The sequence below is a fragment of the Camelus ferus genome, chromosome 7 (genome assembly GCF_009834535.1).
Source record: "Camelus ferus isolate YT-003-E chromosome 7, BCGSAC_Cfer_1.0, whole genome shotgun sequence".
Classification (NCBI taxonomy): Eukaryota; Metazoa; Chordata; class Mammalia; order Artiodactyla; family Camelidae; genus Camelus; species Camelus ferus.
The window spans coordinates 12,970,170-12,996,203 of NC_045702.1; the positions used below are offsets into that span (position 1 = coordinate 12,970,170).

At 38.5% G+C, this 26,034-nt stretch overlaps 1 protein-coding gene across 7 annotated transcripts in view; it reads left to right on the forward strand.

Annotated features, from left to right (window-relative positions):
• Positions 1-26,034, forward strand: part of CALD1 (caldesmon 1) — a 176,696-nt gene that overhangs the window by 43,362 nt on the left and 107,300 nt on the right. For 6 of the 7 annotated variants that reach the window (XM_032483393.1, XM_032483399.1, XM_032483392.1 and 3 more), the window contains exon 2: positions 20,516-20,607. The gene's annotated coding sequence lies outside the window, so the exon portion shown is untranslated. Of the gene's footprint in view, positions 1-20,515; positions 20,608-21,226; positions 21,238-26,034 lie in introns of those variants that run through there. The other variant, XM_032483394.1, reaches the window with a different exon arrangement.

Genomic DNA, 26,034 nt, shown 5'->3' on the forward strand with positions numbered 1-26,034 from the left:
TTAAATTACCACAAAAATAGAATTTCCAGAACATTACCAGAAGGGGGATTTGGTCCATTAAGAATAACAAAACAGTTTGGATGTCATGAAAGTGGAAGATTAGGAGTGCAGTTAACCTTAGTAATGATATTTTTGATTCATGTACTATTTCCTAGGCTCGGCAACATTTTTAATTTTTCACAGTCCTGAACCTTAATCCTGGCAGGATAATTCAAGTTTCGGAGCTTACACGCTACAATTTGTTTGCAGTGGCAAGTTGCCATTGACTTGCCTCTGGGTTCTTTTGTACTCATCCAGCTGGGGGACTCACAGGTGGTCATTTATTAAGTCCAGGTCTACATATGGCCACTGAAACAACTGGTTTCCAATCGAATCTTCTAAAAAATCCAAACAACCAGTTTTCAGTGCAGTTGATCAGAATGGTGTAAAACATCAATTGCTTCTGTTCAGATGACAGTGAATGAAATAACTGAGGAACTGAACAACCTTTTCTTCCTTCCTTCCTTCCTTCCTTTCTTCTTTCTTTCTTTCTTTCTTTCTTTCTTTCTTTCTTTCTTTCTTTCTTTCTTTCTTTCTTTTCTTTCTTTCTTTCTTTCTTTCTTTCTTTCTTTCTCTCTTTCTCTCTTTCTCTCTTTCTCTCTTTCTCTCTTTCTCTCTTTCTCTCTTTCTTTCTTTCTTCCTTTCTCTCTTTCTTTCTTTCTTTCCTTCTTTCTATGAGAGTTTCCCTTTGGAGTGGTGGAAAGAGGCTAGACTGAGGCTAGTTTCAACTCTTCCATCTCTGTCTGATGTTTGGCAAGTGTCTTAAACTCTCAAGCTTGTATTTTCTCATCTATGAATGGGGAGAAAAAAACACTCTCCTCCTGGGTTTATTTGGAACATTAAACAAAACAGATGTGTGGCATTTGACACACACTCAGTGTACAATAAATATAAATTTCTTCCCAGTTGCCATTCAGCTGCACATGTGGAGTCTTCTGCTTTTTCCATTTTCCATTGTGATGGTAACTTCTCAACAAAAAAGTAAAGAGAATATTTGACACCCAAGTCATCAGACTATTATGAATATTAGAATCTAAAATATATCTCACTTGGGCAAATCTGAGTTCTAGAGCCCAATGTCTCTGAAGATGGCAAGAAGCGGCCATTGTTGGAATTTGTGTTATGCCCTGAAACTTTTAAAACTTCTGGAATTTAATGTTATCTTACAACCTTCTTTTCCTTTCCTTTCCTTCAGAGGCCCTTTAAAATCTCTCATCCAATAATATCTCTAAACTCCTCTTGAACCTATAGGCATTTTTAGCCTGGTAACAGCACTGAAAGTAATGTTTTCCAAGTGTTTACTACCCATAATGTGAAGAGATTCTACTATTATTTGGCCTGAAACTGTCATTTCAAGGCATCAACAGTGAGATGAAGCAGGGAATGAGGGGTGAGAAAGGGGCAAGACAACTAACATTTGTAAGAAGACAGCAAAGTTTAATAGAAAACTAATAGGGTCATACATTCTAGTAGACTTGGACTTCAATTCCAGCTCTGTCTCATTCTAGTCCATAGAGTTGCTAAGAGGATGTGTGTACGCATTTAAAGCAGATCTGCTTTGCCAACTTCATCAATGCCACTAGAAACTTAATTTTGGATTTCTTCTTTCAAAGCATTTATTTTTGTGAGTAATTAAGGTAGTTAAGGATCTTTAAATTGCTATAAAATATCTAAGTATTTAAAAATAAGAGAAATTAATGTATTTTTTCTGTGTAAGGATAACTTCATAGCCTAACTTTCTGATTTGTAGAAACCTTATAATATGGATATTCTTCTTTTTCCCCTGTGGCTTTTACTTATTGCTAACCATTTTTATTGCTGAGGGCACCTGCGATAATACGTTAATGCAATGGGTCTCAAACTTTAGCATCAGAATCATCTGTGGAGCCTGTAAAATGCAGATTGCCAGGCCCCTTCCCCAGTCTCTGACTCAGTAGGTGTGGGGAGGGGCCCCAAAGTTTCACATTTCTAATAAATGTCCACATGATACTGATGCTGCTGGTGTGGGGACTGCATCTCGAGGACCACTATGGTGATACGATGTTTTAGAATAAGCATCAAATCCCAAGAGCCAGGTGTCAAGTTGTGCACGGGTGGTGTCAACCGTCCCATGTCAAAGAAAAAGAAGGGTGATTGGGAGCATCAAGGTTTTCTACACTGCAGGGCTTCCTCAGGGTGAAATTTCTCATCCTTCCTGAGCCAACCTCTTGCTCTTAGCTGAATTTCAAGAAAAATGTGAGAAGCAGGAAACCAACCTTCGTAAGGTAGAGGCAGGCCTAAGTTTGCTTTGTATAAAATATGTATGTTCTTTCAGAATAACGTGGAGATTTCTCCTTTAGTGAAGTCATTTGGAGTTGATTGTTGGTTTGTACAATTTACAAAATTATATTCAATTATACAATTAATGCAAAGACCTCTACTTGCAAAATAACCCAAGGTCATTTTATACTTATAACAAAAAATGATCTCAGCCCTTCCTGTGTTTTAATCCCCCAAATGATTTATTAGTCTTTACTAGCTCGGTTCTTAGACCCAGGGGTCAGAGTTCAGTGTTGCATCTGAGAGAGGATCCCTCTACAGACTAACCAGAGGAAATGGGACATGTTGGGGAGAAATAAGTGCACATTTCTAGATTTTTTCATTGACTGTCTTTTTCTCCAAAGTTTCTTAGGCACCATTTTAATTCAGGTTTCAAGAATCTCCAAACTTATTTCCGTACTAGTTTAGTCCCCTCTCTGCTCTATCTCATTTTAGACACTGACTTTGAATCTTCCCAAACTATCATTTATGTAAAAAAAATCCTAATCCCTACTGTCTATTCTAAAAAATAAAGTGTGAAATGGACATCCAAGGACATAATCAATACAACCTACTCCCCCACACCCTCCCAGATAGGCTCACTTATGAATTCAACTTGTGTATTTCTGCTCAAATGACTTTGTTCTTTCCCTAAGCGAGAAGGAAATAGTCTCACTCTTTTTTTTTTTTTCTGGTTATCTGAATCTTAACTCTTCTCTTAGAACTGGTCTTCTCTGTGAAGCCTTTCCTGAGTTCTTCAGTCCATCTCATCCCCAATAGCAGACACCTTCCAATTCACCCTTCATCCTTTTACCCTTGAAGAGACTGAGGCCTGCAGAGTTTGTGACTTGCCATAGGTCACATGGCTAGTTAGGAGTGTCACTGGAACCTAAAATCAAGATCTTTTAACATCTAGCCAGCACTTTCCATTACACAGCAACAGTTGTCTGAATTACTCAAACTAATCATGGTAAAAGACATTTTACTTATAATATTGTTTTTGTATTGTCGGTTAATTGTTCGTAAGTATGTAACCTGCAAATGACCACGTTCTTCCTGGGTGACTCTTTCCTTTCCAAATAAAATTATTGGGGCCTCTATCTCAAAATTTCTAGGAATCCCCAAGAAAGAGACAAAGTGGTAGGAATGCCCAGGTTTTTCTGTCACCTCCTGCTCCTGCAACCTATCCCTTCCTATCTCTCTCGGCTTCACTGTGAGCATGGAAAAATTTTCCTTTTTTCATCATTCCCACAAAGCTATGTTGTTTAACAGACATTAATGAATGGTTTGAAGTGATAGAGGGACATTACAGTAGAGTCCAGACCAGATCACAGTTTAAAATGAAGTATTAGACATGGTGGTCAGTGGGGCCTAAGAGGGAAGAAAGCTAACAAGAAGTTTCCTGAGCCTGGGATGACCAAGGAAGAAATCAGCTTTTTAGCTCTTTGCCTTAATTCTCTCCCAGGTGACTTGGGGTTGGGGACATTGTTCACCTTTTATAGCCACAAAGGAAAGTCAAGATGTTTACATAAACAAAATAATCATCTGCCTTGGGTTTATGCCGTTAGTAACTCTAAGAAACAAAAAGTTTTGATATTAATTTTTCTTTAACTTGAGCCAGACTGAATTTTTAGACAGTACTCATTTCCTCACTGACCAGGGCAAATTTCAGGAGTCAATGAGTATATTTTTCACTTTCAATTTCTGCATACATAGTCGGGAAGAAGAATCCTATGCAGATGCAGTGAGGATAGAAGCAGAACATGGGAGTTTGCTGACACTGACCGAGTGTTTTCTTCATGTCAGGTACCAACCATACTACTGCGTGGTGCCTCATCTAATTCCCCCGACAACTGTGCCAACTAGACGTTTTCCACTCTAAGAGAGAAATTAAACAATCTGCAAAAGTCATCCAGCAAATAAGTGGCAGATCTGAAATTTAAACCCAGCTCTGTCTGACTTTAAGATATTTGCTCATACCTCGAAACTAAAGAAATTGCAGTGCCTGGCTAGGTGACAATTGTAACGATCTAGGCGTAACAAAGTGTACAAATGACAAAAAAAATAGTAGGGGTGGAAGCAAGGAAGCCCTCGTGATTGAAACAGCCCAAGTAGAATCCTCGGATTTGAGGACTGTTAATTGTATTTGTGGTGAGAGAAAGGGTGAAATTTAAGATAATATTGCTATTTCAAATCTATCAGAGTACCGGGTAAGATGAAACAGGAATGTCAGTCAGAGATAATGTTACTTGAGGAAGATGGTAAACCCATGATGGGAGATGGTGGAGGTGAATTTCCTTTCATCCTTTCTTCTGTTTGAAGCTATCCGATTTTACACAAACTCAGAGGACCTCCTACAGAACGTGAATTGGGTATACCCAGTCATTTGGCTTTTATAACCCAAGAAGGGCAACATGTACAGTAGAGTATCACCAAGAGCCTTTTGGGGCATCTTTTGTTTATTCCTCTTGCCTGTGAGTGGGCAAAAGGGGTAGGTATCTGGTTTTTGTTACTGCGTAGAAGTAGCTACAGTTTCGTTGATGTGAACGGATAAGCACTAGTGTCTGAACTGCAATTATACTATGTCTAAACAGAGGACTCTGGCACTTCCCTTACTAAAAAGTTGTTAAGTTTGGCAATCCTCACTCTGTTCCCATCAAACATTTTCTTAGCCATATTAGGTTATATGGAAATAAGCCAATTTCATGGCTGGTGTATGAGTAGGTCTTCTGTACCAAGGCAGTTTTCTTGAGAGCCTTTTCTCACTGGTTTAAAAGGAAAGGAGATAAATGTGGCTCAGGCTATATTTTGAAATATGGCTGGAAAGAAAAATAAAATCTTGCCAATCCCAAAAGTACTAGGAATAGCAGTTGAGACCAAAGTCAGACTTTTAAGCTGAAAGACTTGGAAAGACTTGGAAAGACTTGGGCATTTGTTTCTTTTGTTTGTTTGTTTGTTTGTTTGTTTTTGTTTTTTGGGGAGGGGGTGGGTAATTAGGTTTATTTATTTATTTAATAGAGGTACTAGGAATTGAACCCAGGACCTCATACATGCTAAACATGTGTTCTACCACTGAGCTATACCCTCCTCCCTATTTGCTTCTTATTGAAAGGCTGTATCAATTTATTAAAAGCCCAACCAAGCATATCACAGATGCAGAGGAAGAAATCAGAACAAAATCACAACAGCTGTCTCATGATTTTTCACTCTTGCTCTTATTACTTAGTCTCTAGGGTTAGAAGGCCAGCATTTGAGTTCTGGATCCATTACCTTCTGAGTAATCATAGACATTGGACTTAAATTTCATTGTTTGTCAAATGGAGAAAACATACAGTCTATCTCACAGCCTTCTGTATGAGAATCAAATGAGATCATGCATGATTCAACTATTACAATGGAAAGCATATTTGTACTACTACTTTTAGAGAAAAGTTGTAGCAGCAGGTTATTTAACAGCTGTTTGCTTTGTATCATTGTCTGCCTTTTATTCAGAACTTACCGTATTCTGCTTTGACAGCTAGTAAAAATTCATCCACATACTCATTCTTATTGAGCACTTAGCCAAAGCCAACCCTTAATATTCTCTCTGCAAATTGATGATAAACCTGTTTAGGCTTCCCTGACTGTCTTACCACTTGATACCCTTTTGAAATATTTTGACTGTTTCCTGGCCATTTATTCCTTTTTTTACATATTTGTTGAGTGATTATATATTTTCAGTAATTGCAAAGTGTGAGGGGATCTGTGGTTTAAAAAAAAAAAAGCAGGCATGCTTTCATGGAGCTTTCAACCTGGCAGGAAAGACAAACATTATGTAAACCAAACATAATATACCCAAACATAAATGTCATTACAAATTGTGGTTGTACCCGAAGATAAATAACAAAGCCATAAAAGAGAATAACATGAAGATTAAAAAAAAACTTAAAAATCTGTATATCTAATACAATAATTTTTAATTTACTCTATCTTAGCAATAAATGATTTGGATACTTAAGGCTTTTAACATGTATCTTGTGCTTGTGCTGTAACACAAAAATCGGTGCTTTGTGAATGTTGCAAAAATGTTGAATTTGTGGGTTTAAGGAAAACATAGAATTATCCAAGTGAGAAATGTGCTAGTATTACTAGGGAGGCATAGGGGAATCATTGTAGTCTTAGAGAACAGCATGACCCAAGGCTCTGTGACCTGCAAGATTTGGATTAATGCAAGAAATTGAAAGAAAGCTAGTATGACCAGATCACAAAAACAATGGTCCTAGAGGAAACTGGAGAGGTAGGCAGGGCCAGACCACATAAAGCAGTGTGGGTTATGGCAAAGAATTGAATCTATAATCTAAATGCTCAATGAACCTATTGAGCCATTTTAAGCAGGGCAGTGATCTGGTCAGATTAATGTTTTCAAAATGGTCATTATTTGCAGAAGGCCAGAAGATTTGATCAGAGAGTCCAGTAAGCAGTCTCCTGGAAAGGTCTGGATGAGATAAAGTGGCGTGGATTAGAGTTGTAGCAACAATGCTAAAGATGGTTGGACTGTTTCTAGCAAATACTCTGGAGAGAGGATCACTGGATTTAGTAATTTATTGCATGTGGAGCAGCAGGGAATAGATGGTGAGGAAAAAGTGTCTGGAGTGACTCCCAAGTCAGGGCTCAAGCAACCAGGTGAATGCTGGTGCCATTTTTAAACATGGGAACAATTCAGGGAATGTGGACTATGTTCAATTACGTTCTTTTTGCTGAAAGAAAAAGCAGCAGTGCTTGAATGTTTTGTGAGTGGTAGAGAGGAAACCACAAAAATATAAAGTATAAACCCCATCTTCAGAGTACTTGCACCCTAACCATTAAACCAACTATTGACACTCCCATAACAGACTTTCTCAAACCACTAGCGGCTCTATGTTGCTGTGGTACCTCACTACTAAGACGTATTCCTTCTCCTCCCTCCCACTGTGTGCGTCTACGTGTGATGTGTTTGCTTATGAGAGTTTAATTTGCTACACTTTTGAATTATCTTATTTCTCAAGGCTCAAATTGGTCAATCTTAAAAATTAGGTTCTTAAAGATAACTTTTGGGGATTATTTTTCTGTAGTCTTGGCAGTGAATGGATGATACTTGTGGTCTTTACCATTTTGTCTTGGTATATAATTTGCTGTAACTCAACTACAAATATTTTGGTGGCATAGCAATTACTGTTCGAACTTCTCCAGTTGGTTATTTGACAACAGGAAGAATTCTCAGGAAGAGAACATGATCGATTTGATCCCTTCAGAATCACTAAGTTCTCTACGTGCTTAGCAATTAGAAACAAAGTGATCGAGATTTAGGAATACTTATGTATATAAGAATGTCCGTTACAGCATCGTAGCCCAAATTTGAAATATACGTCCAGTGATACGGGAGTGATTATATAAACCATGACTTTATTAATCATATTAAAAGTATTATGTAGTAAATATATAAGTGCAAAAATTGAACACATGACATATTAAATTTACTTTGAAAATAGGATCATATGTGTTAATTTTAAAAATAGAAGGAAATATATTGAAACTTTAAAGAAATCTCAGGGAGGGAGGGATGAAAAGAGACTTTAAAATTGTTTCCTACATATATTTCTGTATTTTCTAAATTTTCTATAATGAAATTCATATTTCTATATTCTCTTTAATAAGATGTATATCTAGCATTCAGAGATAGATCTGACTTAGTGGATTTAATAATTTGGAACGTTTTGCAATAGAGTAAAATAGAAACAAGAGTAGTCTTGAAAAGCATCAGTATTTCGGTCTGTCAATAAATAATTTTCAAGTAGTGCATGAGTTGCTATGGGGATATAAAGTAGTAAAGAACTGTGATGGCTTACCCAGGGAGCTTGTGATCATGTGCCTGAACTCCTTGGGGTTCAAACAGCCTAAAAACATAAGGGACAGTTTTGATTTTTTGTCTCTGACTTTTTCCTTGTGAGCCACATCAGGAAATGAAGGGGCTCAAGAGAGAGAGAGAGAATTAAAAAAACACTGCCCAGGCAGTGTAAGTATCCGTGCAGCCTCAATACCATTTAAAAACCAGCTAAATGTAATGTTTCCTCTCTCACATTTCTAGTATATTTCCCATACTGTATTTGTAGTTCCACTCAAGTTTCTAGAATGGCATTTGTATGTAAGTTTAGTTGTTTTGAGTTATTCACAGTCATTTGGTTTTTATTCTTTAGCAGTGATTTGTCACAATCACATTTTATGCTCCAAACATACAGGAATTGTCTTGTCTCTGGAAAGTATATTTTCTTTATAAAGCTGCAAGGCTATATTTTACAGTATCATATATATATATTTTTCAGACTATAATTGTGCCTTTGTAATGCCAAAACTGCCATTTCAAAATTACCAATACAGAATTATTTGGTGGCAGTTGCCCAGAAGGTTTTATTGAGCTAATTTATCTTTTCCACATAATTCAATCAACTCAGCTATAAATGTTAACCCTGATGAGGCTTCTATTGATATTTTTGCTGGCATATGAATAGAGGCACTGCTGTGTTTTAAAAGTACTGTTTTTAGAGATAAATTTATTATGGGATGTTAAATCAGAAATATTGTATTAATGTGAAAAGGGGTTTATTGATCCCTCTGTATCTTCCCTCCATCCTCTATTTAGTTAATCACACACATTTTTTTTTTTTTTAAATAGCAACCAGAATTTAAGTTTGTGACTATAACAGATTGAAGCTAGGATAGTGTCCACATTACCATCAACCATCTAATATAATTACCAATAAAACTGTCAGTACCAGGCTTCAGCAAGATTCTGATTGTCCTGTTTGTATCCTTTTCAATCTGGTCTTTGAAAGAATGGCATTGGATAATGAATCGAGATTTAGAAATGGAAAAGTTTGAACATCTGGAGACCTCATTCATTTATTCACTCAACACATATTTACTGAGAAACTAATGTATGCTCAGAAGTATGCAAGGCACTGGGGATACAGAAGTGAAAGCATTAAGAGAGTAGATCACATGTTAAGTGCTCTTACTACAAAAATAAAATAAAATAAAATAAAATAAAATAAAATACTCAAGTCAAAAGACAGCAGAAAACTGGATAAGATATAAATAGTTTAATTTTTAATTTTCCCACTAGGGAGTTAGCTCTGTGAGGGCAGAGAGCTTGTCATTCTCTGTCTTTGCTGCATCCTTAGCAACTTCCACTTCGTAACTGGAAATAGACTCTCAGACTGGGCCGGATGCTTTTTCTCATGAGATAGAAACAGAAGAAGAGTAGATCTTGAAATGATTTTCTCTGCGTGTCATACGTGAGTTATGCTTATAGGGAAGCCTTACTCACGGGAACACATATTGAAAGGCCTTTTCTTCCGCTCAAGAAGGATTCCAAATGCAACTGAGTGAGAGTCAAGTTTATAGGAAAAACCTTGAATTCTTCCTAATATTAAAAAAAAATGTAAATCACATGGAACCTCAAATTTCTGTTGACACACCTCACAGGTAATGATGCTATGATCGGCACTTCATGTGGAAAGCCGCTGTGATGGGCCACCTTACCTAGACAGATCTGTTTTGATGTTCAAATGTTTTGAGGTTAGGACAGTTACTTAAAGAATTTATCAGTTCTAACACTCCCCTCACCATGTGATTACTGCAAAGAGTACTTGATTGCAAGGGCCACAAAGAATCAATTCTCAAGATTGTCATTTTGAAAATGTTTAACCCATGATAGCAGTTGGGAATCAAATCAATGGATTTATCTGATTTCTAAAAACAAATGTAATGATAATTGATTTGTCTTAAAACAAAAAATAACCAGCTCCTGCTGAATGAATTTGGTTGTGAAGTGACCAACTAGAGGCAGAATGGAGTTCTGCAAAGAGAACAGATCTGGGGACCCACATCTACTCACCACTCCTGGGAGGCCTTGGGTAAACTATTTAACCTCTCCAGGACTCTCTAGGTCTCATTTATAAAATGTTGCCAATAATATTTGTCTTAATGATTTCCAGGGTTGACATGAAAATCATTTGGGAAAGAGAATGTAAAGCTCTGTTTACTGTAAAATTGCTATGCATCTGTATACTAAAACCATTGGTGATACCACTAGTCACTTGGAAATCAGTCCACAAATGGCTGATCTCATTGGTGATAGAAGCATAATTGCCCTGAGACCAACCCACTTCGTCCCTACCAAACATTCCAGGCATTTCAGTGCAGGAACAAGGTCTATGGGAAAAAGTCAAAAGGAGACTGATCAGAGGAATTCCACTGGCCCTTCCCAGGGCCCTGTGCACAAAATGGTCCCCTGTGCATTGTTATTTTGCTGTGTTTGCTGATGTCCACAGTTTCCAAGACAATCACAGACCGATAACTGGGTGATGATGAACAGGCAGCGTGAGTGTGATATTATACCAGTTTTCTAGTGCAAAGGCCTCTAGATCTCATCCAGGGGATTGCAGTCTTCAACAGCTGGTCTTTCGGTTAAAATGTGCAAATAAGTCATGCAGAGGGTGACTTTTTTTTTTTTTTTAATGCCGAGGAATAACATCAACCAGCAAATTTTTTCAGAGCTACACACACTGATGGTTTTGCCTTTGGTACATGAGTAGCAGGCAAGTGATTTTAGATTCTGACCTGAGCCCTCAGCCGTACCACTGTTCAGATTCCCTGTGTCAGAGTTTTGTGCTTCACAGTGACTGAACTTAAGGCTCTGGGTTAGGTCTCGGCACACAGCCCTGGGGTGGAGGAGAGAGATGGGCAGTGCTAGCTAGTTAGAAGGTAGAGAAGAGGAACAGAATTATCCCATTTTTCATGTTAATTTGCTTTGTGTTTTTGCTCATCTTAAACATAAAAAAAGGCCATAAAAATATATATAATACACAGTCCTGTTCTTAGGTACTTACATTTTTATCAGTAGTCAGAGCTAACACTAAAAAAGTTTCAAGAATACTTCAAACAAACAAGTACACTTACATGGATGAATTGTGTGGTATATGAACTATATCTTAATAACAGTTATTTGAAAATAAAATAATAACCTGATAAATAATATATACTCAGTACAAAAAAAATAAAGAAGCCATACAGAAGCCATATAGGCAGAAGAATGCTAGGATGACTGTATCCTTTGGAAAATTTAATATACATAAAAATTAAGTGTACCATTTATTACCACTCATTGGAACCCAAGAATTTAACGGAGTGCCATAAAAATAAGACAAACATCAGTGCTTGTTGACAGTGATCATGATGAGAAAGGTGGTGGTGGTGGTGACACTGATGTTCACCATGATGATGACAGAAACAATGGCAACTGTGTCTCCATAATCTTTGGACTTCTTAAAATATCTACATTAGGTTTTTCCTGATGTATGGTAGTTAAACCAAATTCCAGCTGCAAGTACACCATGATTCTGTAAAAAGAAAGATTACATTTTTTCTTAGGAGTCAATGTCTCGTATGTTTATAGCCACAGGAAGCTTATCAAACACTGACGTCAGCTACTTTCCCATGAGAAGTCCAGAAATTTCATAATACCATAAATTACTTTCACTTTCCTACTTGCTTCAGACAAGTAGAGAACTTTTCATAAAGCTTAAAAATAAACATCTGACCCTCACCCTGCCATGGATACATTCTTATTGCTTTTCTGATCAGAAATTATCTTGCCTCTAAAAATCCACTCTCATTCTTCTATTAACAACTGAAAAATCCTGGCCAGTGCAAATAGCATCATGGATTATTCTTAATTTAAAATTATACAAGAGAAAATAGGAAAGGCTGCAGCAAACAGGTACTGTTTTAAGACATCAAAGCCCTTCTTTTGTAGTATTTAGTGATCCTGTTCTGTTCTGAAAATTTTTTTTCATTTTCATACTTGTACAGAATTGGTTCCTCTGAGAACATTTATCTAAACTATATCCTTGGCTTTCCATGAAGTTTTAAGGGGAATTCGGCAAAACTTCCTTGGCAACCTTTGCTGGTCCTGGTCACCTAATGGTATAGAAATAAGCTAAGGTTTGATTCATTCTGCTTTCCAGACAGCAAATAATAAGGGAGGAGGAAAAGAAAGGCACCAATGTTCATCGGGGACCTACAGCATCCTAGGGTCAATAATAGGTACTTTATATGTTATCTCACTCATTCATTAACCCACTCAGCACTACACTCCTATGGAGCGTGTTGTATGTCATGGAGTATGCTAAATGCTCAGGATACAATTACCAATAAGACCGTGTCCTTGCTATCAAGAAGCCCATGCTCATACATTGACAGTTCACTGGGGCAATGCCACCATAGTATTAAGAAAATACTATGTGGGCACAGAGGAGTGAAAACCCTTCAAGGCAGTTATTAGTATCCTCATTTTAATACAAGGTACATATCCAACCAAGAACTTCCCTAAGGTCATACCTCTATTATGACCTCACAACCTATCTTGTGAAGCGTGTGTCCAACCCAACTGAATACTGTAAAGCTTTGTCAGCAATCCAGAGAAACTGCCTGTTGTAGAATGCCAAGAGAATTCTTACTTTCATTGAATAACTGACTTTTTCTTAAATTATAAGAGCAATTTCCTTAGTCTCTCGCTTTATTTAGTCTGTTTGGTAGCTAAATTCCTAACATAGTATCCTATTAATACACCTTGTCCCTCTTATCTACTAATTTGTAAAAATATCTGTGTATGTTTATACACATAATTCCACAGTAACATGAAAAATGCATCCTATGAAAATCAAGCAATTTTCCCACAGACATAAAAATTTAGACTGAAATACAAGCATACTACAGACAAATGTTAATAAATATACATAGGCAAAAACTTAAATGGAAACATGCAATTGAAACAAGTAAAGAGGAAACTTTGTGCAAGGGCTGGTGCATATGTGAGCCACTGGAGATGATAGATTTGGGAAGAGTGGTGGTTAAAAGTGAAGAGGAGAAACTGTGGTTAGTAAGCAAGGGGCTGAATACACCGCAAGGTTTCACAACATCTTAAGATGATAAGTAGTCCCTGTATTTGAATTACTTTGGTATGGGCCACTTGCAAAAACATTCAATATTTCCCTTCTAAGGCATAGTAAGCCAAAATATATATATGGAAAGTTCACCAAGTCATTGGTAAATAATCCAGTGTTGACTTTTAATTTAGAAATAACTGGCCAAATTGATCCCAGCCTTCCCAACTACAATTTTCCCCCTACAGAGTACACTGATTTGTATTACCTTTTTGTTTTCTCTCATTGTTTGTCTTTCTTTTTATTATTTTATTTTCCTACTAGCGTGATATATGACTGAGGATATTGAATTTTCATATTTTGAGCTCATAAATTTCCTTTGGTTGTCATCTTAACCAGACTGAAGCTTCATCTTTTTCTATTCACATATTATAAAAATAATCTTTTTATTGATGTGTAACATACAGGAAAGTGCAGAAATCATAATTGTACAGCATGATGAATTTTCAGAAAATGACCGTAATGATGCAGTCAGCACCCAGACCAAGAAACAGAACATTACTTAGCATCCCAGGTGCCCCGCTCATGCCCCTTTTCAGAGTCATGCCTCCTCCCATCTCCTCACCACTGCCCCAGGATAACCATCATTCTGATTTCTAACACCAAGTATTAGTTTTGTCTGTTTTTGAATTTTATATTAATGGAATCCTATAGAAATTTTTTTGTTGTCCAGCTTCTGCTGCTTAAAATTACATTTCTGAGATTCATTGCCTGAGTGATACTTAGATCATTCTAGTTTGCAATAAAGCATTTCATTGTTTGCCTACCGCAGTTTATCCATTTTACTATTGCTAGACATTAAGGTGATTTCCAGTTTGTGGCTGTTATGAATAGCCCCATTGTAAACATTCTTGTTCATGTCTTCTGATATGTATATGCATGGATCTTTGTTGTGTATATACCTAGGAGTAGTATTTCTGAGTCACAGGATATACAAATATTCAGCTTAGGCAGATACTGCCAAATATTTTTTCCTAAGTAATTGTACCAAGTTACATTCCCACAGCAGTGCATGAGACTTAACAATTGCTCATCAAAACTTTGAATTGTCAGTCTGTTAAATTTTAGCTATTCTAGTGGTGTGAAATTTGAATTTGATTTTTTCTAATGATTAGTGAGATTGAGCACTTTTTCATGTGCTTATTGGCCATTTTAATATCCTCTTTTATAAAGTACCTATTAAAGTCTTTACTTATTTTCCTATTGAGTTATATATCTTTTTAAAAATTGATTTGTAAGAATTCTTTGTATGTTTAGATACAAGTTCTTTGTCAGATATGTTTTGCTAATATATACTTTCTCAACCTGTGGCTTGCCTTTCCACTCTCTTCATGGTTCTTACTTTTAATGCAGTACAGTTTATCGACTTTATTCCTTTATGGTTAATTCTTTACACATCCTGTTTAGAAAATCTTTGCCTATCCCGGTATCATGCGGGCATCTTCTTTTTTCTGAGAGCTTTAATGTGTAAATTTTCACATTTAGATCTACAATCAGTCTGGAGTGGAGGTGGGTATGATGTTAAGTAAAAGTCAAGATTTGGTTTTCTTTTTTCCCATATGGATATCCAGTTAAGGTGCTGCGTGATGTTACTCAACTCCAGGTTGAGTTACTCTGTCTTCTGGTAGTTTTATAGAGTTGAGAAAATTCACTTTAGTTGAATTAGGGCTGAGGTGATTTGAAACTCATTTGCCATTTTGTGTGACTCCCATCGACCCTAGTTTGCCCCTTCTCCATTGGTGAACTCTCCAAAGGTCTAAGTGAGCTTGTGTCCCAAGACCTTGTCTTCTTTTTTTCCCCTTGCTTCCATTTTTTTTATCAAAGTATAATTTATACATAGTAAATTTATTCTTTTTAGTGTACAGTTCTATAAGTTTTGACAAATGCAGACTGTTGTGTAACAACCACCACAATTAGGAAATAGATATATTAATTCCAAAATGATTCTTCCTTCTTGAACTTTGAGTTCTTCTTACTTAGCTCCATGAGACTGCTGAAAACTCTGCTGTGCTTTTCAGAAACGTTCTGCTTGTTTTCTTATTCTCTTATGTACTCTTGTTCTTTCTACTGTGTGTTCAGTCATGGAAAGATCTTTGGAGTCAAACAAATCTGGGCTGCAGTTTCAACTCTACTTATTAACTATGTGACAGTGAATCTGAATCTGTCTCTTTACTTCCAAATGGGATACAAAAAACAACTAGTTTCACAGTTTTCTTTTGAAGGTTAATTAGATAATGATACCAAGTACCTTTTACATAGTAGGCATTCAGTAAATTATAGATATTATTATTTGATACGTTATCATTTCTCTCAGAGCTGTAAAATACACTCATCTCTTAGAAATAATGGAGAAGAGGTGGGGTGGGTGGTTTCTGAAAAGCAATATCCTTCTCTGGGCATCCTGTTAGATGCTGAAAAGGGTGAACTTGATTGAACTTATTTTATTCACAACCATAACAAGGTCATTCACAAATACTAAGACATACACAATACATTTTTTTTCCTTAAAAGATCATAGAATTATACATAAGCAATCTGAGTTGGAGAGATCTTAAAAATCCATTCCAAATGCTTCATGTTACAGATGAAAGAATTGAGGGGCCAAGAGCACTTAAATGACTTGGTCAAGGTCAATTCACTCATTAGTATTTACTTAAGTGACCCAAATTCCCTGAGATCACATTTTTCTTCCCTTCTAAAATACGCCTAGCTCCCATATTCAACTATAAATGTAAAACAGAGACAATTCACAAGAGACAATTATCAATGTTTTATTGTTGCTGGCACATTTTGACTAAAACCCATAGTTCTATTTTTAAATATTTTATTTTAATTTCCATCCCCACAAATTATGTGACTTCCTGCCAACTCAGACGGAAATAGCTTCTTACCATTCCTTTCCCATTCCAAGGATTATATCCTGTAGCTTTTCATTCTTCAATTATTAAGAACTATTCTGCCTTATTCTCCAAAGCACAAGCCTGAGAGGAGCTCATATAAACCCACAGAAAGCAGCTCTCTTCAAATTCACCTCGTGAACAGGAGTGCAGGGGGACCTCTCTTGTTCTGGGCACTGGGTGCACAGGTGGCATGTGTATCCCTGGCAATCTCCCCTATGGGTAGGGACAGATTACCAGCACCTCTGCCACCTTCGTGTGTTCTGGCAAAGATGGTACCCTGAGAATCATTCTGTTGTAAGTCCCTTTAGTCGGCACATCTTTCAGCATTGCACATTCTGCTAATGGACAGATAAGCCTGAATCCCATGTGAACTGAATAACTTGGAAGGGTTTCATGATCACAGAGCACACAGTCATCTCATAAAACCCTCTGCCTCACACCAGGATTCTCAAGGGCTTCTCCAGGAACACTCTTCACATGAGTAACTCCTTCCTAGAAATCTACTTTCAGCCTAGATATCTCCTCTTCGGAGAGACCATCCCTCACTGTCCAATGTCCAGCGGGCCTCCAGTGGCCCTCTATCGTGTCGTAGCTCTTCTGTTTACTCACTATTGAAAACATGTTTGTTGTCTGTACCCCACCAGAATGTAAGCTCTGTGAAAGCAGAGTCCTTGCTCATCACTGTGTGGCCCGTCCTGGCTCAGAGTACTCACTCAATGAATAGGTGAATTGTAACCTTCCCCTACACCCATCAGGCTGGGTCAGCCCCTGGGTTTGGATACTGGCTTCACTACTTACTACCTGGGTGAATTTCGGCAAACATCTTCAACACAACAAACCTCTCGGTGCTTCTCCTAAGTTAAGAACATGTTTCTCACAAGGTGGTTATAGTGATAAATGAAATGGATGTGCGCCAGGAGCTTAGCGCAGGGCCTGGCACTAAAACTCTGAATACACAGTAGTTATTAGTATCTCCATAATGAGGGCAGAGACTATTATAAAAGAGCCATGGGGGGATTTTTTAATATAAATATTAATGTTGAAATCAAAGGGTCCTAATTCAAGGCACAAGGCAAAATTATAAATTAATGAAAACCTGATTCTTCTTCTTCACTACATGAAGTTAATCACTTTAATTTATTAGGATTATAAGGATCCCTAATTTAAGCTTTGTAATAACTCCCTATTATAGTAAGTTATCATTTGAGACCCTCCCCTTCACACAACCCCTTGGCATTCCTTTGGAAAAAGGCATCTTTCTGTAAACACTTGTGATAGGAATTTTAAAGTAGAATTTTAACCACTTTTTGCAAGTATGTATTGTCAGTATTTTTCCATTTGTGTAACCTGGGAAGGTGTTAGTTTCTGTTTTTCATGCTACTGCAAGGCTTTAGCTAGAGGTTTCCTGAGGGTTTTAAGAAAAGTACCCCTCTTGGAGAACTAGAAAGCTGATTGAAAGGAGAGAAATTCCTCCTTTCTTTTTATTACATCTTGATTATCCCATAGTGAATGCTTTCCTATAAAACCCAAATTTCCCCACATGCCTGAGCAGACAGTTCAATCAAAGGAGCAATAAATAGCACCTGGCTGTTTGCCACTGGCTGGGAAGGGGACTGTGGAAGGAAGACAGGCTCATTTACCTAACACCGCCGTCCAGCTCTCTCTCCCATCCCCTCTTCCTCCATCACCAGTCATTTCCTTCCTTCCCATGTCCGGTCTAGACTTAGCTTTGCCTGCAGAGAATTTCAGCAACTGCTCTGAGCCAGGTCAGTTGGAATCCCTGTGCTGGGCACCGAATAAAAAACCTAAAGGTATCCAGTGAGCATTGGTTCACCCAGGCATCTATCTGAAGTTGCAAGGTAGCTGCCGGTAGAGAATGATCTTAGGACAGGAAGTAAGATCATCAACTTTCTGGCTCTTCCATCCTAAATCTGAAAATAGAAAGTATATCTGAAGACAAACTCTGTTTTTAGTCACTTTGTCATTCCCTGTATGGTTTCTCTCAAAAGCTTTTCTATGTTTTTCTCACTCACAAGATGGTTCATAAACATATACACAGACTCTATAGACAAAAAAATTTTTTTCCCTGATTCCTGTATTTTTTCTTTTTTCATTCCCAATTTTAAAAATAAAAATACTGAGGGAATGGGGAGCAGGAAAAGGGAAAATGGACAAATAAATCCTGACCCTGCCAGAGGGCTTGGGGACAGTACTCTGGACTTTTTTCTCTACAAATTTAAATCTCTCAATTTGTTCATTCACAATCCAGGCAGGTAACTCCTTGTTTTCTTCTAGTCTCTTATGCCTTTGTCCGTTGAAGCCTGAGGGGCAAGGATGGGAGGCCTGTGTGGAGTGGGTGTTATAATCTACATCAGCATCTGAATGTAGGGAACTTCTTTAAGTGCAAGTTCCTGGGCACATTTTCGGAGAATCCCAGATGGTATTTTCTTAAAAAGCTCCGCCAGAAGATTCTGATATGCAGCCAGTCTGAGAACTTCTACTCCAGGGGGACAGTACACCATAAGTGCCATGAAACCAGGCAGAATGGCTATTTATTCATTGGCCCATCCCCCATATGTTCCTGGCACATAGAGGGTACTCGTCCATAACTGTTTGTAAATTTACTCACAGGAACACACATTGTAATATGTTCTCATCTAAACTCCATCCTCTAGTGCTGTGCTAGTTGTTCAGCAAGTGGTTCTTAATTTGGGGAGAGGGAGAAGGGAGCAGAGACAACTTTGAGAAATCGCTGAAAGCTAACGAAAGTTAATACACACAAAACTTGGACTACAGCGTTGAGGAGTCCATAATCCCCCCTGAAACTCATCCATGGGTTTTGTTCACTCATTCAACAAAATTTCTTGATGCCCTGCTGCATGCTGGCAGGGGCCTAGGAGCTGGAAGGAACCAGATTATAAGTTTAGGCAAATTTCCCAGCTACGAGACGTCTCACAGATTTTCTTGTCCCCTTTTCCTCAGATTTATAGAAAAGTCCTGCAAAACTTGGCCAACAGTAGAAGAAAAGGAATTTAAATGGGATTTGGAGCTCTGATCACTTTCTGGCATTGTAACCTACAAGTGTACTTATATGTTTTATCATTCCAACTAGATATTAGACTTCTTAAGATCGGGGCCCACATCCCCAGAATGCTGAGCAAGATACTCTAGATGTATCACAATACAACAGCTGTTCAGACGTGTGCATCTGGCACGCATAGGAAGAGATGGTAGAGGTTGAGAGAGGGGAGCTAAGGATGGCCTGACTGCTCAGGAATAAAGAAATGACGGCACCTGGTTTTGCTGACTAATTTATGAGCCCCTCAAGATTCCCCGATCCCTGGTTCGCAAACCAGCCTTCCTCAGATGAATATAAACCATTGATAACATGCTAGACAGATTTTTGTTTTGGTTTGTTTTTTAACCTGTGAAAACTGAAATGAGAATCTAGGAATCCAAGGTCAGTTTCCAGCGGTGTGATTCCAAGCCAGGCCCTTCAACTCTATGAGCTTTTATTTTCTTCCAATGCAAAATGGCAGAGGGTGGGGTGGGGGAGAGCAAGGTAGGTTCTCTTGAGCCCCATTATTCTACCCAGTGAAAGGCAAGCATTAAAACCCAGAGTTGCATTTCCCATGCTCATATCCAGTAGCATCCCTGGTCGCATCATGTTGGGGCAGGTTTAGGGGTGTGATGGTGATTTACTATCACAGCTCATTATTTCTTTGGTCCTTCCGATATTTAATATATACTGTTTCAAGTGCAAGACAGTCAACTCTAGATTATCTACTAGTACATTTCTATAATTATTTGGAATCTTTCAGAGCCTCCTCCTTCTACCAGTTAGTCAGGTTCCTGACCATTGACAGCAGAAGACTTTGGACAAAGCAAAGGGTCCAAAGAGTCTTTGAGTCTGAAGCTTAGAAGGCTTTGAGGGTTGAGCTTAGGGAAGCGAGTGTCCTTGGCTATGTCCTAAAGCCTCCTGTCTTCCATTATTGGCATTGGTAGCACTCCCTGTTTTGTACTAACTCTACCTCCTTCTCCCCTCCATTATTTAGAGGATTTAGGAGTTGACTCTGTAATAAGTGTATTTATTTTCTTTAAGATGCAAATGTGCAATACTATTTATATCTATGCTTTATTGCCCCTTTCAGGTCCTAACCAAAAGCAGTACCTGAGGAAGAAATTATATGTTAGAATATATAGACTACATTAACTAAAATTCATTCAATTTATGTTTCCATCCTTCTTTTATACCAGGTGTCATTAAAACACTTCAAGATCTTCCAGCTGAGTTCATAAGGATTGGTGGTCAACCAGAGGTTCACAAGAGGACATCTGATTGCTTACCTGTGAGTAGAGTTTATGTGCTTTTGTTGGGAGGGTGGGGAGCTCTGATATTAGCAGTTATATAACCTCTCTGCCTAATTTTCTAAATTCTTACACCTAAAGATGCATTGTGAAAAACCAAGCTTTCTGCTGTGCCTCTCAAGTAATCTGTCAGGTTTGGGAGGAATTGTTTTCTTGCTTTGTAATCTGATTTTTTTGCCTTATTTAAAAAGAAAATTTTTTTTTCCTTCATATATAATATCTTAAGCAAAACAGTCCCTGATCGATAATGAAGTTCTTATTTCCGAGGAAGAATACTGCTGACTTGAGAGAGTAAAGAGATGATAAGTCAGTCTTCCAGGGTGAATAAGCTTCCCTTTGCACAAACACTGGTGATGTCAGGGACGAGTACCCCCTCACTTTCTACAAATCCTCCTCACCTGGAAGAACTTCTTTCAGCAGAAGGTCTACCTAGGGAGAAGAAACAGGGGATTTCAGAAGGTAGAGGATGGAGAAACTAAAGGAAACTTCACTTGTTCACGATTTTCCCAAGGTTGGCACCAGTAGGGAGAAAAGATATTCAGGAATTTAGCACAGTTCTCAGGCAAGTACTGGGTCAGGATTACATCGGTTGGACCCTATATCTGTTTGCTGTGGCTGCTGTAGCAAAATACCACAGGCTGGGCTTAAGTAGCAGAGATTTATTTACTCACAGTTCTGGAGGCTAGAAGTTCAAGATAAAGGTGTCGGCAGGTTTGGTTTCTTCTAAGGCCTCACTCCTTAGCTTGTGGACGGCTGTTTTCCCCTGGGTCTTCACCCGGCCATCCCACTGCCAGCACACATGTTTGGCATCTCTCATTCTTGTGTCCAACATTTCTTCTTAAAAGGTCAATAGTCATATTGGACTAAGGCCCACCCTAATGAATTCACCATAACTTAATCACCTCTTTAAAGACCTGATCTCCAATATACGGTTACATTCTAAGGTAGTGGGAGTTAGGACTTCAACACATGAATTTTGGGGGAACACAATTTAGTCTGTAATACCCCATCATCTTTTTTTCTCTAATATGATGACTTTTAGTTTGTGGCCTATGGACTGCCCTCTGATTCTCCTCTCCTAAACTCCCTTAGCATTGACATCACTCTTAGAACATTTGGTTTTCCTGCAGTGTGTTGTAGTCCTTTGCATACATCTCTCATTGCCCTATGACATTATATAATTTTTGAAATTGAAGAGTGTGCCTTTTACATCTTTTGCAGCACTAGAGGAAGTTTTGTAAATGGTAAGCATGTAATAGTATTTATTAAATAACTGAATGAATGGATAGATGAGAAGATGCAGTCTCTGGCCTATAATTTATTTGCTTTAGGACGACCTTTATTGATGATTATTAGTGATGCTTTCTACTCACTTGCTATCTACCCCCCAACCCCCAAGAGGTGGAAATAAGTCAAAGCTGGAGAGAGGGTCTGAAAGAAAGATATGGTTAACTGATGGCGGGAGACTTACTTCCTTCTTCAAAGAGTTAGGAGACAGTAAATAGCATGAACCCACTCCAGGTATGGTCCCTCTTCCACGAGAACACTCTTTTGGGAGTGAAGAAGGAAGGACAATGGGTTTAGACTGGGCCTTGCTGAGTTTAAGGGCCTGTGGGATATCCACAGGCACGTGTCTAGAAAGCAAGGGAAATGCAAGTCTGAAGCCCAGGTGAGAACTAGAGGTAGAGAATTTCACAGTTATAAACTATACATAGGAATTATAACCATGACCGTGAATGAGGTTACCTAGAAAGACTGCAGAGGAGAGGAGCAGTGGTTTAAAACTGCCACCAGAAATTGCATGTAGGAAGTTTTCCTGGTAAATTACAGGAGAGAGACCCTCCCAAGAGGAAGAAATCTAAATACTGTTTGTAAAGAGGGTTTGTAAGAATGTGTGTATTAGCTCATGTGCCTATCTATCTGTTTCTCTCTCCACTTATTCCTTTGGTCCTATTTTATTCTTTCTTCTCTCCTCTCCTTTGGGGCTATGCCCCAGACCATTCCTGGGGCGCTGGCCCTACCCAACTTTGTTCCCCTCTAGCTAACTCCACCCATGAGCATGTTTGACTCCCCAGCTGCGTGCCCAGTGGTCTCATACATCAGCACCTCCCTTTAGGACCACTTTCTTCATCAGCCAATCGGAGCTAATCAGGCCGGACAATAGAGGAGGTCTGGGATTAGACTCCTTAATGTCCAAAGAGACAGAAAGCAAGTCTTTTTCAGGGTCAAGTGGCTAGGACTCCATTGCCAGGGAACATCATCTTGTCCAGACAGTGAAGGACTCAGCTAAGGGGAATGTACCTCCTTTGCACTGAATGCCCTCTTTAGTCCATAGTTCACTGCTGGGCTCCTCACACCACCTGTGCCCTCAAAGACCATTTGGTGACATTTTCCTGTTTGACGGCCAGGTCAGAATGGGGGCTGATGAAGCATGGAGAAGCCAGGCTTGACAGGCATAACAGGCTTCTCTCTGGGCCCCACCATCAAATATCATTTCTAATAGGGCCATGTTTACCCCAGCACTGAATTTCCCAATTTTTTCCTGCTTAATGTGATGCAAACAAAAGGGGGAAAGGTATTCATTCACTTCTTTTTTATTTTTTAAATTGTTATTTCTTTTCTTTTATTTATTTATTTTTCTTTCTCCATTGGTTCTCATCCTTTAGCACAAACCCTTGATCTTTCTTTAGATTGTCTGACTACTAGCAGAAGAGGCTCTCAGAGGTTTGGAAGCTTCCTCTTTCTCTGCATACCTCCATCCATTTCTTAAAAATGAGCTTTGGGATACCAGCTTTCTTCAAGGACCCACTTTCATATTTTGCTCTTGGTAGTCTTTCAGTACCAGGAAAAAGATGCCATTTTTCACTCATTTACCTAAAATGTCCATGACACCTGTGTCAGTGATTTTTATATAAATTGCTATGTACATAAGATGAGAAAGGAGAAGTTCTGAAGTCAAGAGAAAACAGTTCTGCAATCCATGAACGGCCTAGGTGGAGGGTTCCAAATGAATGGTGGCCAGTGGCCAGGAGAGGTGCCTCCTGACTGTGTTTCATTAATTTCAGTCAGCTACAGGATTTGGAGAGAAAGATAATTTTCCTCTGAGCACGTAAGAGTGCTTTGAGTTATAAGCACCTAGCAGGCTTTGCCTTGTTTTAGAACAGCATAAATGAGTGATTTTATAACCACTGTGGGCCAGTATTTTTGGAGTCAGTTGAAGCTCCAGATGGAATGGAAAGAGAAGGGTTTTTTTTTTCCCTTCCTCTTTTCTTGAATTTTGCAGAACAAGCCTCCCTGGACACCCTTGACAAAGTGTTCAGTCTCCTCTTTAGTTCAAGTGTGCCCACACTTGTCATAGCAGAATCTGAAGGGGGTCTTTCTTACACTAAGAGTCTTTTCTGGTAGTGGCTGTAGAACGAGGCTCATAGGATAGAAAATCGTGAATCCACTCTCTTCCCTAGATGGCTCACCCTCAGGAGACTGCTCTCAGGTCCTTGTCGTGCATTATAAGAAGGAAAATACACAACAAGCCCAAGTTTGGTTAGGGACTGAAGGGACACAAGGAACACAAGTTCCCATGGTCTTCCCAATTCTGGAAATTTGTATGATAAAGAAGATAAGAGGACATTCCAACATCACCATATGCAGATTTTGTAACTTCGGCCAAATGATGGAGTTTCCCTGGTGAGGGAATTGCATTTGGCCTTAAGAGGCACCTCCAGAGAGCACACATTCCTGCCTAGCATGGCTATTGATGGAAAGAGGTTGTGCCAGGGTGGGCAAGCCAAGATCGGGTACAGATTGCGGAGAGAAAAACAATGGTGCCAGGAGTTCTTGTCTAGAACTCCTTTCCAGCCTTTTGTTCCAAAAAGTATGAGTGAGTACACAGTAAAGAGGAGAAGAACCATCACACTAGCTTTTAACCAAAACTATCAGAAGTCTGAGGTTCCAATTGTGATGAGATTTGTATGGTTCAAGGACACAGACTCAGTTGCTTCCAGATTCTGTTTTGGGCTATTCAACAAAACAAAGTTGTGAACATTTTGCACCAGTCCACGCAACAATCTTCCAGTAGGATTCAAAGGCTCAATCTGGGGAGAAAAGACTGAGACATTTTCCTTCCTACTATTCTCTGTATCCTAGGTCCAACTTAATGCCAAATTAAATCTAAGGTTTTTTTTAATTGACTTTTACTGGAGGAAAATGCAGAGCTGCATTCCCTGAAACAGATATTTTAAGGCCAAACTTATTACTTAGGTTTTTTTCTCCTCCTTTTTGCTAATTCAAAACAAAATGTCTATCATTCACTCTAACACCAGCCTTTAAGAGCTGGAGACAAATGGAGTCTGAATATTCACGCCAACATGGTACAAATGAGCTGTGATTTCAGGATGCTGGCTGTTTCTCTGACAGGGGAAAAGAGAGGTTGACTAGTTTAATATCCTTGGCTGAAAACACTTTGTTAAAGAGGGATGGAGAAGGCCAACATTAACATAGAGTCCTGTTATTTAATGACCAAGAATGACATATCATGGAATGGGGCATCCTGAGTTTGGGGAAAAGTGTGTTTATCACATCTAACGGATGCAGAGAGGGTGTGAATATAAACATGTGGTGGGACTGCAGTAAGGAGCTCTTCTAAAAGCATTTTCTCCAAGTTCTTCAAATAAGAATAACATAACTTCTCCCGTAAGCATAGTAGACCCATGATTGTGAATCTGATTCAATCACAGACTTACAAAATTTATAAACATAAAGACACTTGTTATAATGAGAGACTCTGGGGACATGTCTACTGCCTCCCCCAGATTGCTGGCTAATGGTTTAGAAATAAAAGATATAGTTGTAAGTTGGAGTTGATGGGAGAGGCTTGTGACCACTATTAGCACCATCTGTCCTTTGTCTTGTTCCTTAAACATACATATTCAGTCACTAATTTATTCATTCTACAGCTGTGTATTGAACTGGGACTCCTCCATCTAGTGCTATATTAGGTCTGGGCTGTATTAGCAATTCTAGTGTTCCTCGTTTATTCTTTTCTATAACATGGACTCTCTTCTTTTTATTCAATGCAGTGAAAAATGTGGTGACTCCAATAATGTATTCATTAACATAAATTGTGATTTCTATACTTTTATTAATTTTTTATTGGCCTCATCTTGGCAAAGAGTCATAATATTTTAAATTTCTCTATTCTCATTCACCTATCATTCTTAATTATGTGGCTTATAGGCAAAACACTGCAATGCACTGGTTATGTCTGTGATTCTGCTTTTCTAGAAATTGCTTTGAAGAATGATGCGTAATTGCCCCTGCCTTATTTGTTTGCTAAATTCTGGTTTTCATGAATAATTTTTTAAGGAGGGATATAACTGCAGTATCAAAGTAATCAAAAGTTAAGAGCCAAG